Raw genomic sequence first — 22,910 nt, 5'->3', positions numbered from 1 at the left:
GAATGTGGTGGGGAGGGCAGGGCAGGACCTTGGTGGACAAATCTCTGGATGTCTGAATATGTCAGCACAAGCAGACAGGGTGGGGAAGACACCTGAACTGGGAGCAGGAGGGGGGACCATATCCTGGTGGGGAGAGTTGCTGGAGCTGTTCGAGAGGATTTAAACTCACCTGGCAGGTGTGTGGGACCCCAAACAATCGTAAGGCCAGAAAGAAATTTGAGGTTGGTACAATTGTTCAAGAGAGCAATATAAATAGACAAGGCAGGCAAGAACACAGCAGATAATGAGGGAAAATTGATGAATTAACGGCATTTATTTCAATGCAAAGGGCCCGGACAGATAAGGCAGATGAACCCAGAGCATGGATGGGAACATGGGACTGGGATGTTGTAGATATTACAGAAACACAGCTGAGGGAGCGACAGGACCAGCAGCTCAATGTTCCAGGGGACAGATGCTACAGGAAGGATAGAACAGGAGGCAAAAACAGGGGGAGGTGGTGGTTTTGATTGGGGGAAAAATCCAGCAGTACCTAGAGGGAGTATTCATGCAGGATCGCCCAGTTAAGCGATATTGGTGGAACTGAGAAATAGAAATTGGTATCAGTTTGCTACGGTCGTACTACAGCGATAGGCAATGGGAGATGGAGGAGCAAATGTGTCAGGAGATCTCAGATACTGTTCGAATAGTTAGGTTTGTAGCAGTCGGAGATTTTACCTTTCCAGACCTGGACTGGGACTGCCACAGTGTTGAGCATTTGGATGGGAGGAATTTGTTAAGCCTGTTCCAGAAACTCCCAGTCATTGCGATGGAAAATTGCGATGGAAAGGACAGGCCTGGTCCACAAGTTCAAGTTATACAATGGAGCAAGATAGTATTAGACAGGAATTTTTAAAATAGATATGGGGAGGATATTTGCAGGTAAAGGGAAGTCTGGCGAGTAGGAAAATCTTAAAAACTGAGATAAAGGGCGTTCAGCGCCAGCATGTTCCTGTTAGTGTGCAGCACAATGCTGACAGAATTAGGAAACATTGGCTGAGTTTCGAGGCTCTGGTCAGGAAAAAGGGGGCACGTCAGATATAACTGGCTGACTTAAGGGAATCCCTTCAGGAGCATCGGGGCTGTAGAAATACACTTAGGATGGAAATCAGGAATGCAAAAAGGGAACATGAGATAGCTTTGGCAGAGAAAGTTAAGGAGAAATGAAAGAGATTCTACAAGTGTATTAAGAGCAAAAGAAGAGCAAGGGACAAAACCGGTATCCTTAATGATCAATGAAGCCAACGATGTGTGGAATTACAAGATGCCAAACAAATATTTCACTTTGGAACTTACTGTGAATAAAGACTGGGGAGCTCAGGGAACTAAACACTGTTTGTCCTGACTATTATTGGAACACTGTGTGCAATTCTGGTCTCAATGCCACAGGAAGGATGTTATGGAACATGAAAGGGTTCAGAAGAAATGACCAAGGATGTTGCCAGGGTTGGAGGGTTTGCGCTTCAGGGAAAAGCCTGAATAAGCTGGGGCTGTTTTTCATTTGAACATGGGAGGCTGAGGAGTTACCTGATAAAGGTGTTTAAAATCATGATGGTCAGCGATAGGGTCAATCGACAAGGTCTTTTCCCAAGGGCTGGAGGATTCTAAACCAACAGGGAATAGCTTTAAAGTGCAAGGGGAACGTTTCAAAGGGAGCTAAAGGACAACTGGTTCCTGCAGAGTTATGGAATAAGCTGCCCGAGGAAATAGTGAAGGCTGATAGAAATACATTTAAAAGGCATGTGGGGGTGGGTGTACGAGTAGGAACGGTTTTAGAGGGATATTGGCAAAGTTCTGGCAAATGTGACTCGATACGTCATGCAGGAGTTGGTCTGAAGGATCTGTTTCCGTGCTGTACATCTCTATGAGCCAATGTCTTGAAATGAGTCCACATTATCGAAAAGGAGGTGCTGGAAGTTTTTAAAACACAAAGTTAACAAAAAGACATGAGAGGCACGTTGTTACACAGAGGGTGGGTTGTGTTTGAATGAACTTCCCAAGGAAGAGGTGAACATGGGAATTACAATGTTTAAAAGACACTAGGATCAGTACAGGAATAGGAAAGGTTTGAAGGGATATGATCAAGGAACAGGCAGGTGGGACGAGATCATTTTAGAGTATGGTTAGCGTTTACCAAACAGTGCGAATGACTCTCCGACTAGGATCATAATGTCATCTCATTAATTAACAACGGTTGCAAGAGAAAGCCAGGGAACTACAGACTGATGAGCCAGATATCAGGGTGGGTCAGTTGTTGGTAAAAACAGAGTAAAAACAATGACTGCAGATGTTGGAAACCAGATTCTGGATCAATGGTGCTGGAAGAACACAGCAGTTCAGGCAGCATCCAAAGTGCAGAGAAATCGACGTTTCAGGCAAAATCACTTCATCAGGAATAAAGGCAGAGAGCCTGAGGGTGGGGATGAGGAGAAAGTAGCATAGAGTACAATAGGTGAGTGGGGAGGGGATGAAGGTGACAGGTCGGAGGTGGGTGGAGTGGATAGGTGGGAAAGAAGATAGGCAGGTAGGACAAGTCATGGGGATGGTGCTGAGCTGGAAGTTTGGAACTGGGGTGAAGTGTGGGGAAGGGAAATGAGGAAGCTGTTGAAGTCCACAGTGATGCCCTGGGATTGAAGTGTTCCGAGGCGGAAGACGAGGCGTTCTTCCTCCAGGCGTCTGATGGTGAGGGAGCGGCGGTGAAGGAGGCCCAGGACCTCCATGTCCTCGGCAAAATGGGAGGGGGAGTTGAAATGTTGGGCCACGGAGCGGTGTGGTTGATTGGTGTGGGTGTCCCGGAGATGTCCCTAAAGCGCTCTGCTAGGAGGGTCAGTTGTTGGAGGTCATTCTGAGAGGTAGGACGTACATGCATTTGGGAAAGATAAGGACTGATTACGAACAGCCAGCATGGCTTTGCGCGTGGGAAAACATGTCTCACAAACTTGACTTGAGTTTGTTCAAGATATGACCAAAACGATAGATCACGGCAGAGCAACAGACGTTGTTTCTGGCTTCAGCAAACCCTTGGTCAGGGTTTGTAGCATGATACATTGGTCAGTAAGGGTAGATCACAAGGGCTGAAAATGTGTTGCCGGAAAAGCACAGCAGGTCAGGCAGCATCCAAGGAATAGGAGATTAAACGTTTCAGGCATAAGCCTTCTTCAGGAATAAGCCCTTCTTCAGCCTTCCTGAAGAAGGGCTCAGGCCCGAAACGTCAAATTCCTGTTCCTTGGATGCTGCCTGACCTGCTGCACTTTTCCAGCAACACATTTTCAGCTCTGATCTCCAGCATCTGCAGTCCTCACTTTCTCCTCGTAGATCACAAGGGGTCAGGGAGAGCTAGCCAGCAATGGGATACACAATGGGATGACAGTGGGAGACAGAGGGTGGTGGGAGAGGGCTGTTGTTTAGATTGCTGACCAGCGGTGTGCTGGAAGGATTGGTGCTGGGACCACTGTTGCACACCATTTATGTAAACAATTTGAGTCAAAACATAGGAGTCCCGATTAGTATGTTTGCGAATACCAATAGTGGAAGAATGGGCAGGGAATATAGTTATTGAAGGGGATGTTAATCAACTGGGCCAGTGGGCCAAGGAATGGAAGATGGAGATGCATTCAGGTGTTGGATTTAGTTCAGACAAAACAGGGAGGACTAATACAGTTAATGGTCGGGTCCTGGACAGAGAGAGCCCAAGGGGTGCAGTTACATTGTTTCTTGGACTGGCATCACAGGGGGACAGGAAGGGAAAGTGGCATTTGGGCACACTTGTCTTCATTGGTCAGAGCACTGAGTACATGAGTTGGAGATATTTGTAACATTGTCGTCAATATTTCTCCTGGACAGAGGACATCACGGGATGACGTTATAAAAGTTTATGAAACCATGTAGGGCCTAAGTAAAGTGAACAGCCAAGGGTAGGTGAGTCCAAAGCTAGAGGAATAAACGTGAGGTGAGAGAGCAAGGATTTAAAGAGGGAGCTGGGGGGCAACATTATCCACAGAGGATGGTGCATAGACGGAATGGACTGCCAGAGGGAATGGTAGAAGCAAGTACAATTACAACATGGAAAAGACACTTGGGCAGGCACACGGAGTGGAGAGGATTTGAAGGGACATGGGCCATACACAGGCAAATGCGACTCATTCCATTTCAGAAACCTCAGCCGAAGAGTCATGCAGCACAGACACAGACCCTATGTCTCCAGTTGTTGGAGGAGGAGACTATCGAGACAAGGCATGTTGTAGAGACTGAATCAGGTTACAGCGATATGGATGGTCATCTGGACTGAAGGTTTCAAATATGTGAAGTAATTAGTGAGGAGATGACCGAGATAGGAACTGTTATAGGAATTAGAATGATTGAAGACACTGGTCCAAAAGACAAGCCATAGATACAGTGTTGGAAAAGGAATAGGGAACAGAAAGATCCCAGGCAGCATTACCACCCTCTCATTGCAGGCCTGCTTTCCCCTGAATTGTCCTGGTGCTCACCAAGACAGCACATGCCTGGATTGAAAAATGGGAACTCCCGATACTGTCTCAGTACAACAAACTTAAAGTAAAGGTGGTGATTGCGCCTTCAGTGTGTCTGTACTGTGCTCTGCCTTCAGCACTACATCTATGTCATGTCCTGTTAGCTGATGATTGGAGCTCTCTCATTGCTTTCTGCTCTGCACACTGGAATGATCTTACCTGACAGCAGGATTTATTGAAGGCTCCTGACCGTTATCTCTCTGGCTGACAACCATCTTCCCAACCAGCAGCTGGCAAGTCTATTAAATTAGGAACTTCCTGAATACCTGTAGAAGACACAGAAACAGACAGAATGGGAAATTAGACTGATGCTGCGAGGGATACACATGTAGAATGGCACTGAGCCCATAGAGATCTGGAAAATCCCAGTCTCCATTCCTGGTCTGTGTTTCCTCAACTCTTTGGAGAGTTCTGTTGGCTCAGGATCTGGAGTAGCTGCAAGAGAGAGAGACACTGACAGAGGCAGCAATTAGACCCACACAGGGAGGGATACCACATGGAGGGATACTGAGTGATATTACCACAGCACAGGATCAAACAATTGTGCAGGAACAAAGGGTTTCAATTCATGCTACAATGGGATGCGCAACCTGGGAGCAGACGAAGTGATGGTCTAATGTCATTATTGTGAGGCAATTTATCCAGAAACCATTGCACATGAATTAATGAAAATTGAACTCTTTAAAAAAGATGTAATTAAAAACCTGTAAATGAGTATTAAACAATTGTTGATGTTAAAAGAAATCCATCGGGTGCATTGATGTCCTTAGTGAAGTAACCTAAGATGGGACTGGGATATCACAGGGATTACAGAACAACAGCTGAGGGAGGGACAGGACAGGCAGCTCAATGCCCCAGGGGACAGATGCTGCAGGAAGGACAGAAGGGGAGCTGAGAGAGGAGGAGAGCTGCTGGTTGTGATTGGGGGGTGAAACATCACAGCAGGGACTGAGAGAGGAGATTCCTGCGGGACCGCCCAGTGACGCTGTGTTCATGGAATTCATCAATAACAATGGGGCTTCCCTTTCCTCTGATTGTTCTACAGACCCGAGAGCCCCGCCCTCCTGCACCTTGACCTTCTCAAAATGGCGGCCCTGAGGCCCGCGCTCCTCTTCCCTTAAACAAATGGCGGCCGTGACCCTGGGCCCTTTCCCTGATCAGAGACCGCCACCTCCTTCCCCGGGCCTGGAGGGGCTTTGTCGTTTTTTTTTTAACCTGTATCCCGCACTTGTGAATTCTCTCCGCTCCTTTCTCCCAGCGAGGCTCCCACACACCGGCTCTGAGCGCCGCTCTCTGAAGCCGATCGCAGCCGCTGCCAGAGAAAGCAGCTCCATCTCTCTCTCTGTCGTGATCAATTGTGACACTGCGCATGCTCCACAGAGGAACCAAACTGCGCATGTGCCTGAGGTTATCGGAGAGTAGATATGAATATTCATAAATGGGGTAAAGAATGAGGTCTGCAGCTGCTGGAGATCAGAGCTGGAAATGTGTTGTTGGTTTAAAGCACAGCAGGTTAGGCAGCATCCAAGGAACAGGAAATTCGTCGTTTCGGGCCAGAGCCCTTCATCAGGAATGCATAAATGCACAGGATCATGGGTGAATCATGCGGATCATTAGCTGTCCGAGTTGAGGGGGTTGGCTTAACAGAGACGGAGTAGATTGGGATTATATTCATTGGAATTCAGAAGAATGGAAACATATAAAATAATGAATGGAATGGATAAATAGAAGTAGAGAGGATGTTTCCACTGGCAGGTGAATCTAGGACAAGATGGCATCACTCAAGATTAGAGGCAGCAAATTTAGGACTGAATTGAGAAGGAACTTCTTAACCTCAATGGAATTCATTGCCCAGGGAAGTAGTTGATGCTCGTTCAGTAAACGTTTTAAAGCTAAGGTTGCTTTTTCTTTTAAAAAAGAAATACGGTGAGAACTTGGGTAAATGGTTCTGTGTCCACGAAATGATCAGCCATGATCTTATTGAATGGCAGAGCAAGCTCAAGGGGCAGGATTGCCTTCTCCTGTTCCTAGTTCTTATGTTATACATTCCTCCCTCACTCGTGACTTGGAGGTGCTGGTGTTGGATTAGGATGGACAAAATTAAAATTCACAGAACATCAGGTTATAGTCCAACAGGTTTATTTGGAAGCACTAGCGCTGCTGCTGCGTCATCAGGTGGTTGTGTGTTTTTAACTTTGTCCCTCACACTTGTAACTTGTGAACAGCAACAAAAGCCACGAAGCAGTGCGCATGCTCCAGCCAACAATAGTCCCAGGATGATTGATGTCAGCAGCGGACCAATGAAAGGACAGGGGCGGGGCTGGAGGACCTGGTCCTCCGACCAATCAGAGTGAACGAGAGGCGGGACCTGATTATACCACGTGATCATCCTCGCGGACCGCGCGGATGTGCGGGCGGAGAGCTGTCGGTAAGGAAAGGAATAAACAGCAGCAAGCGGGAGGGAAATGGTGTTGGTATGGGCTTAGAGGGTTTACCAACATTTGGTGCTCATCGGAAAATACAAATTTGAAAACTTAGTCTCGTTTTTGCAGTAAACCGGAAAATACCTCATTTCGCGATTGACTCGAGTAAGCGCCGCCATCTTTATTCGGGGCAACGATTCACTGGACACGTGCAGCCGCCATCTTTGTAGGGGGCAAAGTTCAGAGGGGTGTATGTGCAGCTCTCCCTGATAGAGAGTCATAGGGCAGGATTTACACAGAGCACATTCAGAGATTGATTGATAGATTCTTGTTGTCTCGAAGAATTAAGGGCTACGGGGAGAATGCGGGTAAGTGGAGTTGAAATGCCCATCAGCCATGATTGAATGGCGGAGTGGACTCGATGGGCCAAATGGCCTTATTTCCACTCCTATGTTCTTATACAAACCCAGGGAAATGGATTTTTGTTTTTCTCTGGGTTTGTTTCGTCATTCATTTAAATGATTTGGATGTGAATAGAGGCGGTACAGTTAGTAAGTTTGCCGGGGACACTAAAATTGTTGGTATTGTGGTCAGTGATAAGGTTGTCTCAGAATACAATGGGATATTGATCAGATGGACCAATGGGATTGGGAGTGGCAGATCGGGTTTAATTTAGATAAATGTGAGGTGCAGCATTTTAGAAAAGCAAATCAGAGCAGGACTCACACTGAATTGTAAGGTCTTGGAGAGTCTTGCTGAACAAAGAGACTTTGGAATGCAGGTTCACAGTTCCTTGAAAGTAGAGTCACAGGATAGTGAAGGCGGCATTGGGTATGCTTCCCTTTATTAGTCAGAGCGCTGACAAAGGGAGCTGGACAGGACATTGGTTAGGCCACTATTGGAATATTGTGTGCAATTCTGGTCTCTTATCAGAAGGAGGCACTGAAACTTGAAAGGTTTGAGAATTGATTTTCAAGGATGTTGCCAGGGTTGGAGGATTTGAGTTGCAGGGAGAGGCATAATAGGCTGGGGCCATTTTCCCTGGAGTGTCATAGGCTGAGGTGTAATTTTGAAGAGATTTATATAATCGTGAGGGGGCATGGATAGCGTAAATAGAGAAGGTGTTTACCCTGGGGTGGTGAAGCCCAGAACTAGAGGATATATGTTTACGGTATGAGGGGAAAATTCAACAGGAGCCTAAAGGGCAACAAAAATTGTAACATTTCAAAGGCACTTGAATAGGAAGGGTTCAGAGGGATGCCGGCCAAGTGCTGGCAAATGGGAATAGATTAGGTTTGAATATCTGGTTGGCATAGGCTGGTTGGACTGAAGAGTCTGTTTTGGTGCTAGACATCTCTGACTGTGGGATCATAAAAGTGAACACTGCTCTGATTCGCCTCTGAGCTCCTTGATGTCCACTTGTTCATTATCTAGCTTCCTCAGTCTCTGAGTGTATTTTTGCTCTGTTTAGTATTTTACTATTACATTCACAGACCTTTCTGTAAATGAATTGTCCACTGTTGCCCGGCTCCTGGCCATATTACAGAGGAGGTAGTACTGGATGTCTTAAATCGTAGCAAGGTGGATAAATCTCTGGGACCTGTTAAGGTGTATCCCAGACATTTGTGGAAAGCTAGGAAATTGATGGCAGTGCCCCTCCGAGATATTTATATTGTCATTGGGGACAGGTGAGGTGCTGGAAGACCTGTGCCATTATTTAAAAGGTGGTAAGGAAAGGCCAGGGAACAAGAGAACAGTGAGCCTGAAGTCTGTGGCAGGCAAGTTGTTGGAATGGATTCTGAGGGACAGGATTTACATATATTTGAAAAGACGAGGAATGATTAGGGATAGTTAACGTGGCTTTGTGTGTGGGAATTTTTTTCTGTCTAACTTGATTGAGTTTTTTTTGAAGACGTGACAAAGATGATTGATGAAGGCAGACTGTGGACTTTGTCTATATGGACACTGAATGATGTTCCACAAAGCAGACTAGTTAGCAAGGTTAGATAACATGGAATGTTGGGAGAACTAGCCATTTGGATAAAAAAACTGGCTTGAAGGTAGGAGGCAGAGGGTGGTGAAAGAGGGTTGCTTTGTGGACTGGAGGCCTGTGAGCAGCAGTGTGCTGCAGAAATGGATATTGGGTTTACAGAAGACACCAAAATTGGAGGTGTAGTGGACAATGAAGAAGGTTAGTTTAGAATGCAACAGGATCTTGACCAGATGGGCCATTGGGGCGAGGAATGGCAGACTGGGTTCAATTTAGACAAATGTAAGCTGTTAGATTTTGGAAAGGCAAATCAGGGCAGGATTCATACACTTAATGGTAAAGTCCATGGGAATGTTGCTGAACATAGAGACCATGGAGAGCAGGTTCATTGTTCTTGAAAGTACAGTCATAGATAGGCAGGGTAGTGAAGGTAGTGTTTCGTATATTTATATTTATTGGTCAATGCATTGAGGACAGAAGCTGGGACGTCAAATTGTGGCTGGACAGTGCATTGATTAAGCCATTTCAGGAATTATGTTTTAACTTCGAAATTCCCTATTCTGGAAAGGATGTTGTGAATCTTGAAAGAGTTCAGACAAGATTTACAATGACTTTGCTAGGGTTGGAGGATTTGGGCTACAGGGAGAGGCTGAATAGGCTGGGGTTAATTTCCCTGGAGAATCAAAGACTGAAAGGTGACTTCATGGGGATTTATAAAATCATGAGGGACATGTATAGGTGAACAGCCAGGGTCTTTTCCCCCCCAGGTTAGGTGGGTTCAAAACTAAATCGCATGGGCTTAAGTTGAGAGGGCAAAGATTTAAAACGGATCTGAGGGGCAAAGTTTTCAAGCTGTGTGTGGTGTGTGTGTGTGGACTGAGCTGCCAGATGATGTAGTGGAGGCTGATACAATTACAACATTTGAAAGGCATCCGATTGGGTACATGAATAGGAAGGGTTTCCAGTGCTACGGACCAATAGCTGGCAAATGGGGCTCCATTTGCTGAGGATTCCTAGTTGGCATGGACAAATTGGACCAAAGATCTGTTTCTGTGCTGTACATCTCTATGGCACTTTGTTCCTCTTTTGTGGAGAGCTAGCAGAAGCACAGATAATTGTCCTTGGATCTGAGAAGGTTAAGCAGTGATCTTGACCAAGTGCAGATTTGTTTCTGGGATATTTTAATTTGCAGAGAGAGGGGAATTGTTAACAATGTCACAATTTTAGTGACTATTTTCAGGTAATTGGTAAATAATATGTGAACATTATTTTATTCAGTAAGTTCTGAGCATCTGGAACAGTCTGAATGGCAGTTGGACCCACACTCAGCAGTTATTCATAAACAGATTTGGAATTTTACTTTTTAAGGGAAGATTTGGGGGGCTATGGGCAAATGGGAAGGGAATTGGAACAGATTTGCAGCATCTCCAGAGGGAGAGAGTACAGCCCCAATGGGCTGACTAGCCCCCAGCCCCTGTGCTCTGTGACACTGCCCATTGACTGTGAATGTTGAAGCTCATTCGAGGGCAGAGAGAGGGAGGATCCCACCACTCCCCTCACAATGGGCCCTGAATGCTTGATGTCAGCACAGCCCAATAGGGCCAGAGGGCAGTACTGGAGGACCAGATCATACCAGTTTGTCCTCCAACCAATCGGAGTGAATGAGGGCATCCTCAAGGCTGGAACTAAAGAAAGGCACATATCGCAGAGATTTGAGAAACTGGAGAACATGAGATAGGGAGCGTTCTGTGGCTGGTGAGGAATTATATAAATAAGGAAGAGTTGTGAAGCTGGATGAGGTGACAGTGATCGGGAGATTCGTGAATGGCGGAATTTAGAGTTAGTGAGGATTAGTCATAATGTTATACAGCAAGGAAACAGGCCGTGTGGTCCAACCAGTCCATGCCAAACATAATTCCAAACTGAACTAATTGTATCTGCCTCCGCTTAGTCCACATCCATCCAAATATTTCCTATTTATGTACGTATCTGAATGTCTTTTCAATATTGTAATTGTATTCACAGCTACCACTTTCTCTGGAAGTTCATTCCACACAGGCTCGTGTGTTAAAGTGACAGGCAGCTGGAAGCTCGGGGTCTGTTTTTGCAGCAGAACGTCGATCATCAGTCGCCATTTCCGCCACCTCCACTGAGATGCTGCCAGACAAAGGTTCCTGTCCCCTCCATTAACAGCTATGCACCCTCCCAGCCAGGTCATATTCCACTCCTTTGTCTTTCCAAATGTTCCGGTCTCTCTCTGGGTCCTGTCCCTGCCTATTATTTACTCTTTAACCCCTATCCCCTGCAGTATAAAGATCTGCAGGTTAGTTGAATTGGCCAAGCTAAATTTCCCATAATGCTCAGGGATGTGTAGGTTAGGTGCATTAGTCAGGAGGAATATACAGTAATAGGGTAGGGGAATGGGTCTGGGTGGGATACCATTCGGAGGGACGCTGTGGACTTTTTGGGCCGAATGGCCTGTTTCCACACTCAGGATTCTAATGTTCCCAGCTCCCATCGGTTCTGAGGAAGGGCCACTGGACAGATTCCTGTTCCCAGATGCTGCCAGACCTGCTGAGCTTTCCCAGCACCTCCTGCTTGTTGTTCCTGATTGACACCATCCATCCACCTTCCGGGTTTGATTCAGGCAGGGGGGAGGATCCCACCACTGACCTCACAATGGGGTCCAGCTGATTGATGGCAGCTTCGGACCAATAGGAAAAGGGGGTGGGACTGGTGGACCAAGTGATAAAGATGGTCATCCAAACAATGGGAGTGAATGAGGGGCGTGGCCAGTGGGCTGACACGTCACCAGTAACTCCGCCGATGCAGTGCCACGTGACTCAGCCGTTGGTGAGTGTGGGACAGGCAAACAGGGAAGGGGAGAGTGGCCTCGGAGACAGGGAGATAATGAGTCACTTTAGACTGCGAAGTATTAATTACACTCTGTGCGGTAAGTCTGAATTAGAAACTCTTTCCCGCGTTTGCAGCAGATGGGAAAATGGCTGCGGCCCTCAGGCGGTGATAGGTCCTGGGACATGGGCTCCATCTTTATTGGGGGCAGGGTACAGTGAGGGGCATGGACATGTCCTCTTCCAAGGATGGGGGGGGGGTGTGATTTGAAGAGAGGCATTTACACATCAAGCACATACCAAGAGAAAAGTATGTCTTTATATTCTACCTGCACTGACTGTGAGTTTTGTTTTGTGAATTCGTTTCATAGGATATTAAATCAGAATAATTGAAGCTGGGATCTCAAAAGCAAGTTTTTACAGTCAATGGAGTCATCGGGATCTGAATATCATTTGCATTTGACTGTGGACGGAGAAAGGTTTGTCAGTTCTGTTTGTGGGAAAATGTCTCCAATATTTTTGTTTATCAGAAAGATGTACAAATTCGTGGTTGGATCACCCTTTGGGTGTGTGCTCTGTTCTGGGCCCTGCAGCTGAGGAAGGAGATATTGGCCTGAGAGGGAGCACAGATTTATCCAAATTACACCTCATCGTTTTGTAAGAACTCTCAGATTTAGACCCAATCACCCACTTCATGATGTTAAGCTGTAAGCGTCATATTTTCAATTAACTGCAAACTTCCCATTAAAAGTCCTTTTGGACTCAAATTCCAGTACCTTTTCAAGTGGAATGTTCCAGCTTCTGACAACTGTCTGTTCATTCAGAAACTGGTGACGTCCATGTTGACTCTGGGGTTACAAAGGGCTGAATCAAAAGATAAGATGCTGTCCCTGAACACCCATTGAGATGCATTGGAACAGTACAGGAGGCTGAGGGCAGTGTAGGTGTGAGCAGACAGTGAAAATGACAGGGCTGCACTGTGAGGGCTGCTTGGCTCAATGAGTGTGTTTTGGAGTTGGGTGTAAACAGACTGATGTGAGACAGGGAGAAGATGAAACTAAAACTCAGTTTTAGTTCAGGCCGTTCAGAAATTCACATGGTCCTAATGTGAACAGCCAGTTTTTAAGTGATACCTGCGGAGTATTTGTTAACAGTTTTTAATGTATTTTTCCTGAGGGACGTTGAGAGCTAACCACATTGCTGTGGGTCTGGAGTCACATGTAGGCCAGACCAGGTGAGGATGACCGTTTCCTTCCCTACAGGACATGAGTGAACCAGATGGGTTTTCTAACAATCGGCAATAGTTTCATGGTCATCATTCGCCTTTTCACTCGGGATTGTATTGAATTCTGATGCAACCATCAGCCACGTTGGGATTCTAACTCTAATCCTCGGAACATTGCACATGTCACTCATCTGGCAGGAATACCATAAAGCCATTGCCTCCCTCATTAGCAATGTTTCAAAGAAAGTTCCATCATTCTACATGTACAATTTTTAAGATAAAATTCTGCAACGTCCATATGTCGGCCTCTCCAAAAGGTCAATCAACAGAAATTTGGTTGGGGATGAAAAACATTACTGTGGTGTACATGGACTGCAGCATTTCAGGGAGGCGGTTAACCACCACTTTCTCCAAGACAAGTGAAGGTGGCCAATAAATATTGGTCTGGGCAGCAAAGGCAACCCCCAGTGAATAAAACCAAGCAGTGACCTCTCTGAGCTGACTTGCTGTGAAGTTAAAAACCTCTCTGGAAATGGAGCCGGCAGAGAAGAGAAACAGTGACATTTCACAGCTGCCCTCAGAGAGACCTCCCCTTGGAAGTACTCAGAGCTGGGGATCAGCTCAGTGAGTTTCAGTCTCTTCAAATATCAATCTTAGTCAGTTTGATTTTATTAAATCTACAATAATAAGCAAGGTGCGGATTTCTTTTTAATGTCTTACAGTCTCTTGATTAAATGTTTAAGATATAAAACGTAAGCATTAAGTTATTCTCGGGCAGTATTTTCCGAGCAGTAAGACTGTGTCTTTGTCTTGGTCTGTAGGTTGTTAAGGCAGAGAGATGGCCTGTTGTAGAGTGGTGTGCTGTTCCTGTCGGATGTGGAAGATTAGGGAGAGTTTCAATGATCCTGATGATTGTCTGCAGCAAGTGTGATTGCAAATCCTATTGGATCACATGGATTGGTGAAGGAGTGATTAAAGGCAGTGAGGAATTGACAGGAGCCGGGTGGTATGATAGGTGGCAGTCTCCGGAATGCAGGATACTGCAGATACAGTCAGGTAGATGGGTTACCTCCAGGAAAGCTAGGAGGGTAGGTAGGTACTGCAGGAGTCTCCTGTGGCTATCCCCATCTGAGACAAGTATACTGTTTTGAAAAATGTAGGTGGTAATAGACTTTCAGGGGAATGTAGCACTGACAGCCAAGTTACTGGTACTGAGACTGGCTTCTAACATAATGTGAGGTATATCCAGTTCCACACGATCGATGGTGATAGGGGACTCTCTAGTCAGGGGCACAGTCTGCCGTTTCTGCAGCTGACAGTGAGACATCAGAATGGGGTGGTGCTGCCCTGGTGCCAGTGTCAAGGATATCTCCCTGAGGGAGCAGAATATTCTCAAAAGGGAAAATAACCATTGGGAGGTCATTGTACATTGGTACCAATGGCATAGGAAGGTGAAAGCATGGGGTCCTGACGAGCAGGGAGATTTGCTAGTGCCACTCTGGAGGCATTAAACCAGTGAGGGAGTCGGGGTAATCCTAAAGAGATAGTGAGAAAAGAGGTGAGTCTGAGGCTGGTACTGTTCACCGGTCAGACTGTCAAGGCAGGCAAGAGCAAGCTACAGAATGAGGTGCAACGGAGCAGTTGCACTGCATTTATTTCAGTGCAAGAGACCTGACAGGTCGGGCAGGTGGGCTCAGGGTATGGTTTTGAACATGGCACTGGGATATTACAGCAATTGCAGAGGCATCACTCAGGGATGGGTAGGACTAGCAGCTTAATGTTCCAGGGTATAGATGCTATAGCAAGGATAGAAAGGGACCAACAGAGCAGGGAGAGAGGTGTTTTTGATTAGGGATAGCATTATTGCTGGGCTTCGGTAGGATATTCTTGGGAGTACATCCAGACAAGTTACTTGTGCAGTACTGAGAAATACGAAGGGATGACCATCTTACTGGGATTGTATTATAGACTCTCTCCCAATAGTCAGCGGGGAATTGAGACACAATTTTACCAGAAGACCTCAGTTATCTGTAAGAATAATATGGATGCAATGATAAGGGGTTTTAACTTTACCAACTTAGCCTCGGAGTGCTGTAGTGTTAAGTGCTTGGATGGAAAGGTATTTGTTCAGTGTGTACGAGAACATTTCTGATTCAGTTTGTAGGATGTACCTACTAGAGAAGGAACAAAACCTGACCTGTTTTCTTTATTCATTCACAGGATGAGGCAGTCACTGGCTCGGCCAGCATTTAATACTGCGTTTACCCAGAGGGCAGTTAAGAGTCAACCACGTTGCTATAGGTCTGGAGTCCCATGCAGACCAGACCAGGTAAGGATGGCATTTTCCTTCCCTAAAGGTCATGAGTGAACCACATGGGATTTTCCAACAATTGACAATGGATTCCTTGTCGTCACTAGATTATTTTTTCCAGATATTTATTGAATTCACGTTCCAAATCTGCCGTGATGGGATTCAAACCAGGTCCCCAGAACGTTATCTGGGTGTCTGGATTAACTGTCTAGCGATAATTTCACTCCGTCATCACTGCCTCTTAGGAAGTGAGGCAGGGTGAGTGACTGAGGTATCAGTGGGGCAGCGCATCAGCACCCAAGATCCCACAGTATTGTGGCTCAGTGGTTAGCGCTGCTTCCTCAGCAACAGAGACCTGGGTTTGATACCAGCCTCGGGCAACTGTCTGTGTTGGAGTTGACACATTCTCCCCAGTGTTTGTTAGGGTTTCCTTCGGATATTCCAATTTACTCCCACAGTCCAAATATGTGTAGGTTAGTTGGATGAACCATGTTAAATTCCCTATAGTGTCCAGATGCAGTATATGAGGTTTTGGGATGTGCAGGCAAATCTCTGCCTGATGTGAAAAGATCCTTTTGGGGTCTTGGTCAGAGGGAGGTGTGGCTGCACGTTTTACATTTCCCGTGGCGGCAAGGGAGGGTCAAGGGTGTGGAGTGTGGGTTGGTGGGAGGGTGTGGACCTAACAAGGGAGGTGCAGAGGGAATGGTCTCTGTGGAATGCAGATAGGGGTGGGGAGGGAAATATGTCTCTGGTGGGGTCTGACTTTAGGTAGCAGAAATAAGAGGTTAATGCGCTGTATCTGGAGATTAGTGGGGTGGAAGATGAAGACCACAGGGTTGTATTCTTTATTGTGGCTGGAGGGGTGGGGTAAAGGCGGAGGTGCGGGAAGTCGAGTGTATGTGTTGGAGGGCATTGTTGATCAAGTCGGAGGAAAATTACGGTCCTTGTAGTAGGCCTTTCTGGGATGTCCTGGCATAGAATCCAAAGAGATTAAACAAATATATCACTGACAAAAGATTAACTGGACCAGACAATATGACCCCTTAAAGGTCAACAAGGCTGTCAATGGAACCACGCGGGGTGCGAACGATATGCAAATATATCACTTCATTTTTACTGGAGAAGTATATGGAAGCTTGAGAGTTTGGAGAAATAAACAGTGATAACTTGAAAGTGTCCATGTTACAGAGGAGGTGGTACTGGGTGTCTTAAATTGCATCAAGGTGGATAATGCCCTGGAACCTGATCAGGTGTATCCTGGAACTTTCTGGAAATCTAGGGAAGTGATTGTTGGGCCTCTCCTGTGATATTTGTATAGCGACAGGTGAGGTGCCATTATTTTAAAAAGGTGGTAAGGAGGGGCCATGGAACAAGAGAACAGTGAGCCTGAAGTCAGTGGCAGGCAAGTTGTTGGAAGGAATTCTGAGGGACAGGATATCCATCTATTTGGAAAGGTAAGGAATGACAGGGAAAGGCAATGTGGCTTTGTACATGCACAATTGTGTCTCACTAACTTGAGTGAGTGTTTTGAAGTGACAAAGAAAATTGATTAAGCCAGGCGGTGAATGCTATTTATATGGACATTCAACAAGGTTCCACAAAGCAGACTGGTTAGCAGGGTTAGATAACATGGAATGCAGGGAGAACAAGCCATTACAAAACTACCTTGAAGGTAGGAGATAGAGGATGATGATGGAGGGTTGCTTTGCGGACTGGAGGCCTGTGAGCAGCAGTGTGCTGCAAGGATGGATATTGGGCCCTTAAATAAATGACTTGGATGTGAATATTTGAGGTATGGTCAGTAGGTTTACAGAAGACACCAAAATTGGAGGTGTAGTGGACAGTGAAGAAGGTTAGTTCAGAATACAACAGGATCTTGATCAGATGGGCCATTGGAGCAAGGAATGGCAGACGGAGTTCAATTTAGGTAAATGTGAGCTGTTGTATTTTGGAAAGGCAAATCAGAGCAGGACTGTTACACTTAATGGTAAAGTCTTGGGGAAAGTTGCTGAACAAAGGGATCTTGGAGTGCAGGTTCATAGTTCCTTGAATGTATAGTCACAGGTAGGCAGGGGAGTGAATGCAGCATTTGGTACGCTCCCCGTTATTGGCCAATGCATTGAATGCAGCTGTTGTGACGTCATATTGTAGCTGTACAGGGCACTGATTACAGCTCTTGTGGAATTCTGTTTTCAGTTCCAATCTCCCTGTTCTTGGAATCAGGCATCTGATTGGGCACATGAAGAGGGAGGATTTAGAAGGATAAGGGTGAACTGCTGGCAAATGGGACTCCATTAACGCTCTCCGTTATTGGTCAATACATTGAATACAGAAGCTGGGACGTCATATTGTGGCTCGTCAGGACATTGATTAACCACTTCTGGAATTCTGTTTTCAGTTTGAATTTCCCTGTTCTGGGAAGGATGTTGTGAAACTTGAAAAGGTTTGGACAAGATTTACAAAAACGTTACCAGGATTGGAGGATTTGGGCTACAGGGAGGGGCTGAATAGGCTGGGGCTATTTTCTCTGGAGAGTCAAAGACTGAGCGGTGACTTCATGGAGATTTATAAAATCACGAGGGGCGTGGATAAGGTGAGCAGCTGGGGTCCTATTTCCTCAGGTTAGGTGGGTCCAAAACTAGAGCACATGGGTTTAAGTTGAGAGGGCAAAGATTTAAAAGGGATCTAAATGGCAACGTTTTCAAGCTGAGTGTGGTGTGTGGATGGGAGGAGCTACCAGATGAAATAGCGGAGGCTGATAAAATCACAACATTTAAAAGGCTTCCAATTTGGTACATGAATAGGAAAGGTTTTGATGGATGCAGGCCAATAGATGGTAAATGGGAATCCATTAGTTTGGGATTCCTTGTTGGCACGCACGAATTGGACCAAATGTCTGTTTCTTTGATCTTAATAAATTAAGATGCATTCCTCTCTTTTGTGGAGAGCTCGCTGAAGCACAGATAATTATCCTTGGAGCTGAGAAGGTGAAGCAGTGATTTCGAACTGGTGCAGATTTAATTCCAAGGTTTTGAATTTTCAGAGAGAGAGAGGAATTGTTAACACTGTCACAATTTTTAGTAACTACTTTCAAGTAATTGGCAAATAATACAAGGTGAAAATGTGAACACTATTTTACTCAGTAAGATCTGAGCATCTGGAACAGTCTGAACGACACAGATTCAGCGTGTATTCTCGAAAAGACTTGGAATTTTACTTTTTCAGGAAAGATTTGTGGGGACATGGGCACATGGGAGGGGACTTGGGACAGATTTGCAGCATCTCCAGAGGGAGAGAGTACAGCCCCAACTGGGCTGAATAGCCCCCAGCCCCTGTGCTCTATGATACTGCCCCATTCACTGTGAATGATGAAGCTCATCCCAGGGCAGAGAAAGGGATTAGCGGTCCACTCTCATCACAATGGGGTCTGGCTTGATTAACGGCAGCTCCAGACCAATGGGAGGAGAGTCTGTGTGGTCCTGCAGCCAATGGGAGTGAATGAGGGGTGTGGCCAGCAAGACAACACCTGTCCATGAGCTGTGCAGGTGCAGTGTCACTGGGTTGGGGTGGGAGAGACAGCAGGGACTGGGACAGAGGCTGTCGGACCTGAATTACAAACTCCGGGTAAATTAAAACCAAAAGAACTGCCGATGCTGTAAATCAGAAACAACAACCAGGAGGTTCTGGAGAAGCTCAGCAGGTCTGGCAGCATCTGTGAGAGAAATCAGAGTTAAAGTTTAAGATCCGGTGTCCCTTCCACAGAACCGATGTTACTGAGAGAAAAAAATTAGTTTATATGCAGAAGATCGTGTGGGGGGAGGATGTAAGGAGTAAAGGATAGTTTGGAATATAGTGAGAAGAACAGTTGGATTAAGGAGTGGATAACGATCTGACTGGGGGAGGCTGATTAGCTGTTTAATGGAGACTGTTAGTGGCTAACCATAGGTAGTGTGTAATGACAGGCTGTGAGAACAAGGCCTGGTGTGTGGGGTAGGGGGCTACGACATGAGGTTGTTAACCTATGGTTAGCCACTAACTGTCTCCATTGTAAGCTGTTGCCCACCTACATCACTCCACGATTGGAGCTGCCGAGGACACAAACCTTTGGAATATCCTCCCTCACCCCCTCTGTCCGCCTTAAAGATGTATCTAAAATCGTTCTCTTTAATCAACATTTCCATCATTCATGAAGCAGTGTAGGAGATTTGTCAATGTGAAAGGCTCCATACACTGCAGGTAGTTGTTGTTAATGTCTGACATTAGGAGAAACGGGATGAGCCCTCTCTCTTTTATACCTGATGAACAGCAGCAAAAGCAGGAAGCACTGAGCATGCTCCAGCCCACACTGGGCCTCGGATTATTGATGTCAGCGCAGGACCAATAAGAGTCGGGGGAACGGGGCTGGAGGACCAGGATGTGCCAGTTGGTCCTTCAACCAATCGGAGTGAATGAGGGGTGGGAAAATACTCAACCACATGATAAGCTTCACAGAGCATGCAGGAAACAATGCATTCAGGATGGTTGTCATCAGAGGATTCAAACCCTCTTTCCACCCCCCCCCTCCCCTTCACAGTGGACGCAATGTCGGACTCATTGATTTGGTTCTTAGTCTGCAGACAGGAGCTAGGAAACTGGATTCAATGAGAGGAGAGCCAGTGTCAGAACTGGGTGTGGAGGAAAGGAATGGGGAGATTATTTGGATTTCGGTCACAAAAGAGAGAAATTGTGAGACTGAGATTTAAAGCTTCGGGGGAACGAGGAAAATACAGTTTAACACTATAATTGTCTTATGAATTTCCATCCTGTATTAACAGTGGTAACTTGTTTTTTCTGTTGTAGAGTACTGAAATGGTGGATTTGAACATCATGTTCAGATCAGATAGTTACTTGATCCGTGCCGATCTGAATATCATTGGCCTTTTCATGTGGAAGGAAAGGTGTGTATTCTGTCCGTGGGTGAATATTTCAAATCTGTGTGGCTGGGAAAAAATTACTGAGACACAGCCAAGTCCATGTCAGCATGGTGACTGTGGAGAGAGACTTCATTTGTTTTTGAAATTCTGAAAAATCATGGCACATTTCCCAGGAATAATTAAGCCACAGCTTGGCTTTGTAAAAGGACAAGTCTTTAATTAACCATAAAACCAGAAAGACACAAGGATACCTGCACCTTGGGAAATATTATGAAAACGGGATTGTTGTAAAGGAGTTCATTCTCGATCATGAATTGTAATCCATTGGCGTTGTCACATCGGTTCCAGCGCCGTGGGGAAACACTGGAAATGTGATGAACGCAGTGTAGGATTCAGTTATTAAACTGTAAGACATGCAGAAAATTTACAACGATGTTGTCAGGGCTCAAGGTTCTGAGCTATAGGGAGAGGTTGGACAAGTGAGGATTTTATGTTTAGAACAGAGGAAACTGAGGGGGTTCTTTTCTAGAAGTGTATTAGACCATGAGAGGCATGGAAAACGTGAATGCACTCAGTCTTTTTCCCAGTGACTCCAGGATTGGAGGGCATCAGTTTAAGGTTAAAGGAAAAAGAATAAAAGGGAAGCTGAGGGGCAACTGTTTTACACAGAGGGTGGTATGTATATGGAATGAGCTGCCAGTGGAAGTGGTTGAGGTGGGTATACTCACAACATGTAAAAGACATTTGGACAAATACATGGATAGCAAAGGGTCAGAAGCAGATGGGCCAAGTGCAGGGAAATGGGGTTAGTGTGGATGGACGTTCTAGTCAGTTTGGGCCAAAGGGCCTGTCTCTGCTGTAGGGCTCTGACTCCAAGTCTTTTTAATATTTCTCCCGCTATTTCTGGTAGCACCCTGGGATATATTCCATTAGGGCAATGTCTACTTTTAGCTCCATTAGCTTGCCTCTCTAACTCTTTCGTGATAATGGTTGTTTCTAGGTCCTCACCTTCCTCACTCCCTTTATCAATTACTGGCATGTTCTTCGTATCCTCTACTGTGAAGACTGACTGCTGTGTACTCATATTCCTAAACCCTGCTGGATAGCAATAACTAGGTACAGAACTCTGAGAGGTCTTCTTTGAGCATTTATTGATGAAACATGGCAGTTACATGGATAGCATACATGCAAAACGCATTTAGGCAGTATCGGGTAACTCCCCATCTGTCCGATGTACAGCTCCCATTCTTATACCTTTGTGGTTTGGGACTTTGAATAGAGACTGTCTCTCAGTGTTATCTCCATGGCAACGGCAATTAGAAAGTCTAGTTCAGTTCAGCAGTTTGTGGTTAAACCACATCCCTCCCACCGCGCTCCCAAGGCTCCCTCAAGTATCTGACAGATGCTTCAGTTTCAGTGGGGCTGTCTATCAGGATTCTGATGTGGAGGAGCTGGTGTGGGAGCGGGGTGTGCAAAGTTATAAATCACACAACAGGTTATAATCCAACAAATTTATTTGGACGAACAAGCTTTTGGAGTGTGCAGTGAATTTTAACTTGATCAGGATTATCTCTATGGTAACAGTTAAGTGCTTTAACAATTACAGAGGCCATATGTTCCTCGCACAATAGGTTCCCCTCTAGCAGTGTAAACTGTTATTCTGGCCCTGGGGATAGCTACTCATCATTTTTCTCCCCCAATCCCATCTAGCTTTCTGTCGAACTTTGACTTTTTTTCTGATATCCTAATTTTTCCTTGGTCTTTGCCAATTTGTATGCCTTCTATTTCAATTGATAGACTCCCTTATTTCCTGAGCCACTCATGGCAGATTACTCCCTTTCCTACATTCCTTCCTTTTCCCTGATATAGACTTTTGCTGAGCTCTTCGAAAAATTGCCTTGATATTCCTCCACTGTCCGTCAACTGTCCCAGTATAAAGTCTTTGCTGCCCGTCTACATTAACCAAATCCTGCCTCATCCTGTTGTAGTCTCCTTTGTTTAAGCACAGGATTGGATTTAATCTTCCCGCTTTCCATCTGTATTCTAAATTTATCCATACTTATCACAAGTCCTTTATCAGATTACAAGGTGAGGTGATGTTTCCTGGGTGTTTTGGGTTTTCGTTATCAGTGACCTTAACTTTTGTAGTAAAGTACAGGATAGATATTCACAGCAGAGTATTCTGGACGGTGTGAATGTCCTCACAATCTAAAACCATAAATCACTGTCGCCCCTTAGTTTAAAATTGCAAAATCTTTATCTCCCACATGCTTCCTCACTATCTAGGTTTGGAACACTAATCCACCTGACTATCCTGCTTTTTCCAAAAATCTCCTTTGGTGAAGGTGGTGAGTTTTGGATTCAGCTTTCCAGTTATTACCGTAAGAAGATGAGCACTGGGCACAGGAGAGGCAATGCAGCCCTTCGAACCAGCCCCACCATTTAATACGGTGATGATTGAGCTCACCTCGGTCTCAGCTGGATTTTCCCACCTGCTCTTTCTCACCCTTAAACTCATTGCAAATTCAACATCTGTATCCCTTCAGTAAATTTGCTCATTGCCCTGGCATCCACTGCATTTAGAAAAGCGAAATCCACAGATTCACAACATATCGAGATCGGTAC

General features: G+C 45.6%; 1 long non-coding RNA gene across 3 annotated transcripts; it reads left to right on the top strand.

Moving 5' to 3' along the window:
- The first annotated feature begins 6,937 nt into the window (after positions 1 to 6,937).
- LOC132809182 (uncharacterized) lies at positions 6,938 to 15,358 on the top strand. 3 transcript variants are annotated; one of them, XR_009642241.1, is made up of 4 exons: positions 6,938 to 6,999; positions 11,010 to 11,197; positions 12,208 to 12,315; positions 15,282 to 15,358. It is a non-coding gene; the product is annotated as an uncharacterized LOC132809182 (long non-coding RNA). The 3 variants fall into 3 exon arrangements; XR_009642243.1 differs by lacking the exon at positions 6,938 to 6,999 and adding an exon at positions 7,257 to 7,362 and having other exon boundaries at positions 11,010 to 11,154; XR_009642240.1 differs by lacking the exon at positions 6,938 to 6,999 and adding an exon at positions 7,257 to 7,362.
- The last annotated feature ends 7,552 nt before the right edge of the window (positions 15,359 to 22,910 follow it).

This window comes from Hemiscyllium ocellatum, unplaced genomic scaffold (genome assembly GCF_020745735.1).
Source record: "Hemiscyllium ocellatum isolate sHemOce1 unplaced genomic scaffold, sHemOce1.pat.X.cur. scaffold_1023_pat_ctg1, whole genome shotgun sequence".
NCBI lineage: Eukaryota > Metazoa > Chordata > Chondrichthyes > Orectolobiformes > Hemiscylliidae > Hemiscyllium > Hemiscyllium ocellatum.
This window is presented reverse-complemented; position numbering and strand designations above follow the sequence as displayed.